Below are 6,735 nucleotides of genomic sequence, written 5' to 3' on the forward strand. Positions count from 1 at the left end.
CAAAAACTAATGATGTAATGTATGGTGAGTAACATAACAATAAAAAATTTTTAAAAAATGACTTAAGGCCATTGGTTGCAACAATGAATGGCAGCTAATATATATTTAGCTTGTACTTACCACGTGCCAGGTACAGTGTTAAGGACTTTGCAAGCATTACCTCCTTTAACCCTTATGATACTTCTATTAAATACTATTATTAAGCCCAGCTTACAGATGAGGAAATAAGAAGAGAAATTAAGAAATGTATACAAGGGCAAAGAGATGTAAACAACAACATCATGATCTAAAGTTAGAAAGATGACTAAGTTTGGTACCTTAATCAAAACATATATTACACTGCAGTTTTCACTCATACCTGCTTTTAAATCTTTATATAATTTTTTAAATCATACTATCAATGAAGATCAATACATAATTTGTCCTCAAAACAAGAGCCAAATAAGGGATACTCGGGGTCAAAAATAACTCAAAGAAAAGTCATAGAAACCTCCACCACTAGTCAATAGCCAAAAGTCTACTGGTGGGGGGAGGATCACAAAAGGGGATAAAGTGAGATTAAAATGATTTATACTTCTAAGTCCCAAACTTTAGGTATCATTTCTTGAAATAGAGGAAAACTGAATTAAAACTTAAAATCCCAATACTCTGATTAGTGCTACTTCACTTTACAACTTGTATTTTTTGCTGATTATAAAAACTTTTAAAACTTTGTAATTTAAGCTTCACATTAAATATACCTGTACTTTTCATACAGTATTGAGTTCCATTTCTTGAACTTTTTAAACTCTTTCAATATGTTTCTAGAGAGAATTCATTCTACATAAACTTTCATGTCTGGGTAATATTTTTCTAAACCATAAAATATTCAACACTATTTCCTTCAGAGAGTCTAAAGTCCCAAATCTAGTCCTAAATCCACTCCCAAAAGTTTTCATAATAAAAAGAAGACAAATTATACACAAAACTCGCAGTTCAATATCCTGTTAACAGAGAATCCTAAGAGCATAAGTTTAAAACTTCCTCTCTGCCTCGGGGCACCTGGGTGGCTCAGTCGGTTAAGCTTCTGCCTTCAGCTCAGGTCATGATCCCAGGGTCCTGGGATCAGAGCCCCGCTTCTGGATTCCTGCTCAGTGTGGAGTCTACTTCTGCCCCTTCCCTGGCTTGAGCTCTCTAGCGCACTCTCTCTTTCTCTCTTGAATAATTAAATAAAACATTTAAAAATAAATAAAACTTCCTCTCTGCCATAATCAATGCAGCAGAGCTTTCTTCCTAAGAAAAAATATTACCATTTGTTCAAATATAAGAATGCATTCCTCAGTCCACTGTGTGTATCAAAAATCTTCAATTTAAAATTCTGTATGGTCTCTGTTAAAGCACACCCCGCTAACAAGTAAAAAAGGATATCACATAGAAATTCTACTGAATTCATACTCATTTTACTTTTGTACAGCATGAAATGACTTAAACTTCCAAACCTAGTGGGAATTAAAAATAAGTCTCATCATTTCTAATACTTAGCTGTTCACTTTCTACTAAAATGTATGATCTTTATTTATAATAATTCACAAATAATTATAATTAAACTGCTTATAGAATTCAGTCATGTAATCAGATGATTTAGAAGTATATGCTGAAACTATCCTAATGAGATTGTTTAAAACAGAGGAACATGTGACTATAGATCTTGGGAATCGTGAGTTCGAGCCTCACAATGGGAGTAGAGATTACTTTAAAAAAAAAAGTTGAAAACTTAAGCTTTCTGAATAATACCAAATAACTTAGATATTTTTCCTTTCCACCTAGCATACTCTCTTCTTCCTTCATTTTTATATACTATTGTAGGAAGCTTCAAAGATGGTTCCCAATGACCCCACCTCCTAGTATATACACCCTTGTGTAATCCCCTCTCCTGAGTGTGGGCTGGACCTAATGACTCACTTTTTTTTAAGAATTTTTTTTTAAGATTTTATTTATTTCTTTGAGAGAGAGAGCATGCAAGCAGGGGGAGGAGCAGAGGGAGAGGGACAAGCAGACTCCATGCTGAGTGTAGAACATGACACGGGGCTTGATCCCATGACCCAGAGATCATGACCTGAGCCAAAACCAAGAGTCAGAGGATTAACTAAGTGAGCCACCCAAGGGCCCCAGTGACTCACTCTTAATGAAGAGAAAAGGGAGTAACTAATGGGATGCCACTTCCATGATTACATTACAAAACTCACATGGAAAGGAACTAATGTACGTCACTGGCAAACAGCCAATATGAGGAACTTGGGCCTCCGCCCCCAGAGCCTTCAGATGAAACCACGGCCCTGTGGACATGTTGAATGCAGCTCTATGAGAGACCCTGAACCAGAGGAGCCAGCTTAAGATTCTTGAATGACAAAAGCTGTAACATAACATTTGTTGTCTTAAGTCACAAAGTTTTGGAATAATTTGTTATGCAGTGCTATGGGTTGAATTGTGTCCCTCTGAAAATTCCTATGTTGAAATCCTAATCCCCAGTACTTCAGATTGTGATCTTTTTTGGAGACAGGGCAAGATCTTCAAGTGAACATCTCTTGCCATCACCTAGCTGCCTGTACCTGCCCTTCAGGGAGATGGGGTTTACTAAAGGAAACTGAACATTGGGGGAAAAAAAAAAGAATCAGAGTCTGTTCTGGGAAATCTGGGATTGGGTACTTAAGTGTCAGCCTTTCTTTGGGAGTCTGAACTATAAGACACAGTGTGTGGGGAGTGGTGACAACCATGTTTCCCATGACAAAGAATGGAAAATGAAGAAAGCCAGTTCTGCAAAGACGTGAGACAGACACACAGGAGAGATGCTCCACTGACAGCGTGAGGGAAACCTGACTGCATTTGGTTCCTGGGTTCTTCTCTATAGCCCAGCTGCATTTGCATGTCTCTGGATCTTCTGGGGTCCCCCGGGAGACACACCCAAATGATAACTTCCCCTTTTCGCTTAAGCTATTTGAATTGCATCACGTGCAATCAATAGAGGACTACCATGGTCAAATGGGTACCCTCTCTAAAACTGAAGAACATCACTGAAGGACTAACCACCTCATGTAAAAAACTTTTCAGTAACAATAAAGCCAAGTAAAATACTAAAACTAAGGCAAACAGGTAGCAGTAGTACTCTCAAGTGCCTCACAACATAGCTCATCATTTAAACTAGTCACTCAAAGGAACTGCAACAGAACAGAATTAGAGTTCCAAAGCCCATGCTTACCACTAGATTTTTCTAGGGGGAAAAAAAAGAAAATGATGATTTAAAAACACAATTTTATTCTACATAGGTACCTACAATAAAAATAATAATGCTTTAAAACCAAAATGGAAACTGAAGATAATTTATTCTAATATATCCCTTTTTTTGGTGCAGAAAACTACCAGCCATTCAGGAAAGCAGGTTTGCCTAAGCTTACCCAGCCATTAGTGGTAAAGAAGGACTGAAACCCAGCTCTTTTGAGTCTGAGTTCAGTGGTCTTGCTACAATGCAATGATGTGAGAAAGACTATCATGATTCTTGCTCCTGACTCCTTGTCTGACAGACAGAACAATCATAAAACTGACCTGATTCTCCGTTCTGGGCTGGCATGAACCTGCGTAGAAACAATAGGAGTGGCAGGCACTTTCTTCCTGAAGCAAATGTGGAGAAGTAGTATACCTGTGATGAAACGAAGAAAAAGAAAACCCAGTTCATTTTCCGACTATGTTTTAGCATAATGAGTCGTTCATTTTCTACTGATTCCTTATCTCCTTATTTGTTGGCGATAGTTTAATAGCAGAACACATGACAATGATTTATTTAAGATAGATAAAATTTGCCATCTAAAATCCATAAAGAATATAGAGTCATTTAAATTTCGTCTCTATAAACCACCTGGTTCAGCTTCTTCATTTTACTGAGACCAGGAAAAGTTATGCAAACAATCAATGACAACTCAGTTACTTAGTGGCAGAGCCAGGTTCAGAACCTAATTCTTCCCATATCCAGTTCAGTATTCATTTGTACAACACAGATCACACTAATTTTGGAAAACCAAATATGAGCAAAAAAGCAAAAAATTCATGTTAGTTTTCTAGGTATATCTGTCAAGTATCTGAAGGTAAATGTCGTTTGTTCTAAATTAAAATCAGAAAACGATGCTTCCTCACTTAATGGTTATAACCGAATCTTGAGTTATTTAGCATGCCTTATATAGGATATTTAAATGTTTGTTTTATTTGGGGCACCTGGATGGCTCAGTCAGCAGAGTATGCAACTCTTGATCCCTGGGTTGTGAGTTCAAGCCCCACGATGGGTGTAGATTACTTAAAAAAAGAAAAAAAAAAAGTCTTAAAAACTGTTTTATTTACCATTCAGTATTTCAATATGAAAACACTAGCATATGAATCATGAGATCTAGGTTCTAGTCTTTTCTAACTCTGTACTCAACAAGTTCTATGATCTTAATCAATTACTTCTTTGGTCCCAAAGTGCCTTTATTCAAAAATGAGGAGCTTGGACTAACTCCCATGAGCCTTCTAACTCTAAAACAATACACCTATAAATAGCTTCCTCTTTTAGCAACATTCTGCTTTTCTGATCAACTATTTGTTTTTGTCATGTATTTGTTAATCTCTCTGATCATGTTATTAACAGTTGAAACATAATCAGAAATATTGCCTTCAAAGGGCCCCTGGTTGGCTCAGTCAGTAGAGCATGTGACTTTTGATCTCAGGTCGTGAGTTCGAGCCCCACACTGGGTGTAAAGATTACTTTAAAAAAATAATTAAGGGGCGCCTGGGTGGCTCAGTTGTTAAGCGTCTGCCTTCGGCTCAGGTCATGATCCCAAGCCCCGCATCGGGCTCTCTGCTCAGCGGGAAGCCTGCTTCTCCCTCTCCCACTCCCCCTGCTTGTGTTCCCTCTCTTGCTGTGTATGTCTCTCTGTCAAATAAATAAAATTTAAAAAAATAAAAAAATAATTAAAAGAGAGTTTTACTTTATTTTTTTTTAATATTTTATTTATTTACTTGAGAGAGACAGAGATAGTGAGAGAGAGCCCAAGCGGGAAGGAGGGAGAAAAGCAGACTCCCTGCTGAACAGGGAGCCCGATGCGGGGTTTGATGACCTGAGCTGAAGGCAGACACTGAACCAACTGAGCCACCCAGGCACCCCGAGTTTAAAAAAAAAAAAAAGAAAAAAGAAATATTGCCTTCAAATATACAGCCAATTATCATTCAAAAGCCTACATAACAATAACCTAGTTTTACTGTCTATCTCACCCAGCTAGAAGTGGAAGGCAAAGTATTTTTCAAAATCTACCTCTAAGGTAGTTTTAAAGAAAAATCCTGAATTATTTTCCCAAATCATTCATGCAGTTACTCATCCAACAAGTTGTCACTGAGTGACGTGACAGATGGCAGACACAGGCTTAATCAGATAAAAGACTTTAAAACAAGACATCCCCAGTGAAAAACTGAGTGACGTTAGGAATTCAAGTGGTGATAAGGGAATAAGCAGAAGTGATGACATGTCTCCTAATTTGTGACTTCAGAATATGCCTTCCCTATTTTTTAACTTCTTGTAATATACAACAGTTACTTGTAACATGTTTTAAATTCAAAGAAACAGAGGGAACACCCAGGTACCTACCACCCAACTCAACAACCTAAATAGAAGTTACTGGTAATGTTTTCCTGACTTGCTCGCCGCCGCCCCCCCCCAATGCCCCACCTCTCTCATCCCTCCCATCTCCTGTAACTGCTATGCTGTCCTCTGTGTTTATCATTACTTGGCTTTTTAAACAGTTTATTACAGGGGGATGCCTGGGTGGTTCTTGGCTTCGGCTCTGGTCATGATCTTGCAGTAGTGGGATGAGGCCCTGCACCCGGCTACCTGCTCAGTTGGCTTCAGATTCTTTCTCCCACCCCTTCTGCTCCTCCCCACTGGCACACACTCTCTCAAATAAATAAAATCTTAAAAAAAAAAAAAAATGTTCATCACAGGGACATCTGGGTGGCTCAGTTGGTTAAGCACCTGACTCTTGATTTCGACTCAAGTCAGGATCTCAGGGTTATGAGCTGGTGGGGGAGGGGGGTCAGAGCCTGCTTAAGATTCTCTTTCCCTCTCCCACCACCACCCCCTCCCCCCACCATTCACATGCACTCATGCATGTGCGCTCGCTCGCTCTCTCTCTAAAAATAAATAAAAAGTTTGTCACAGGGGCGCCTGGGTGGCTCAGTGAGTTAAGCATCTGACTTCAGCTCAGGTCATGATCTCAAGGTCCTGGGATTGAGTCCCGCTTTGGGCTCCCTGCTTAGTGAGGAGTCTGCTTGTCCCTCTGCCCCTCCTCAGCTCATTCGCGCGCGCTCTCTCTCTCTCTCTCTCTCTCAAGTATTTTTCGGGCGCCTGGGTGGCTCAGTCAGTTAAGTGGCTGCCTTCGGCTCAAGTCATGATCCCAGAGTCCTGGGATTAGTCCCACATCAGGCTTCCTGCTTCTCCTCTGCCTGCCACTCCCCCTGCTCACGCACATGCTCTCTAATAAATAAATAAAATATTAAATATTTTTTAAAAAGTTTATCACATATGTACCTATCCCTCAACAACATAGTGTTTCATTTTATTTGCTTTTGAATTCTGTGGGAACAGTATTAAATAGCTCCTGTCTTTTAGGGTTTGACTTTTTCATTCAATATTATGCTTTAAAAATTCATCCATGTTGGGGGGCGCCTGGGTGGCTCAGT

The 6,735-nt window shown here is 39.2% G+C and overlaps 1 protein-coding gene across 4 annotated transcripts in view; it reads right to left on the reverse strand.

Moving 5' to 3' along the window:
• Positions 1-4,141, reverse strand: part of WDFY3 (WD repeat and FYVE domain containing 3) — a 234,122-nt gene extending 229,981 nt beyond the window's left edge. For all 4 annotated transcript variants that reach the window (XM_032400715.1, XM_032400713.1, XM_032400714.1 and 1 more), the window contains exon 1: positions 3,580-4,141. The gene's annotated coding sequence lies outside the window, so the exon portion shown is untranslated. The remainder of the gene's footprint in view (positions 1-3,579) is intronic.
• Between the last annotated feature and the right edge of the window lie 2,594 nt (positions 4,142-6,735).

This window comes from Phoca vitulina, unplaced genomic scaffold, assembly GCF_004348235.1.
Source record: "Phoca vitulina isolate PV1807 unplaced genomic scaffold, GSC_HSeal_1.0 scaffold3, whole genome shotgun sequence".
Lineage (NCBI taxonomy): Eukaryota > Metazoa > Chordata > Mammalia > Carnivora > Phocidae > Phoca > Phoca vitulina.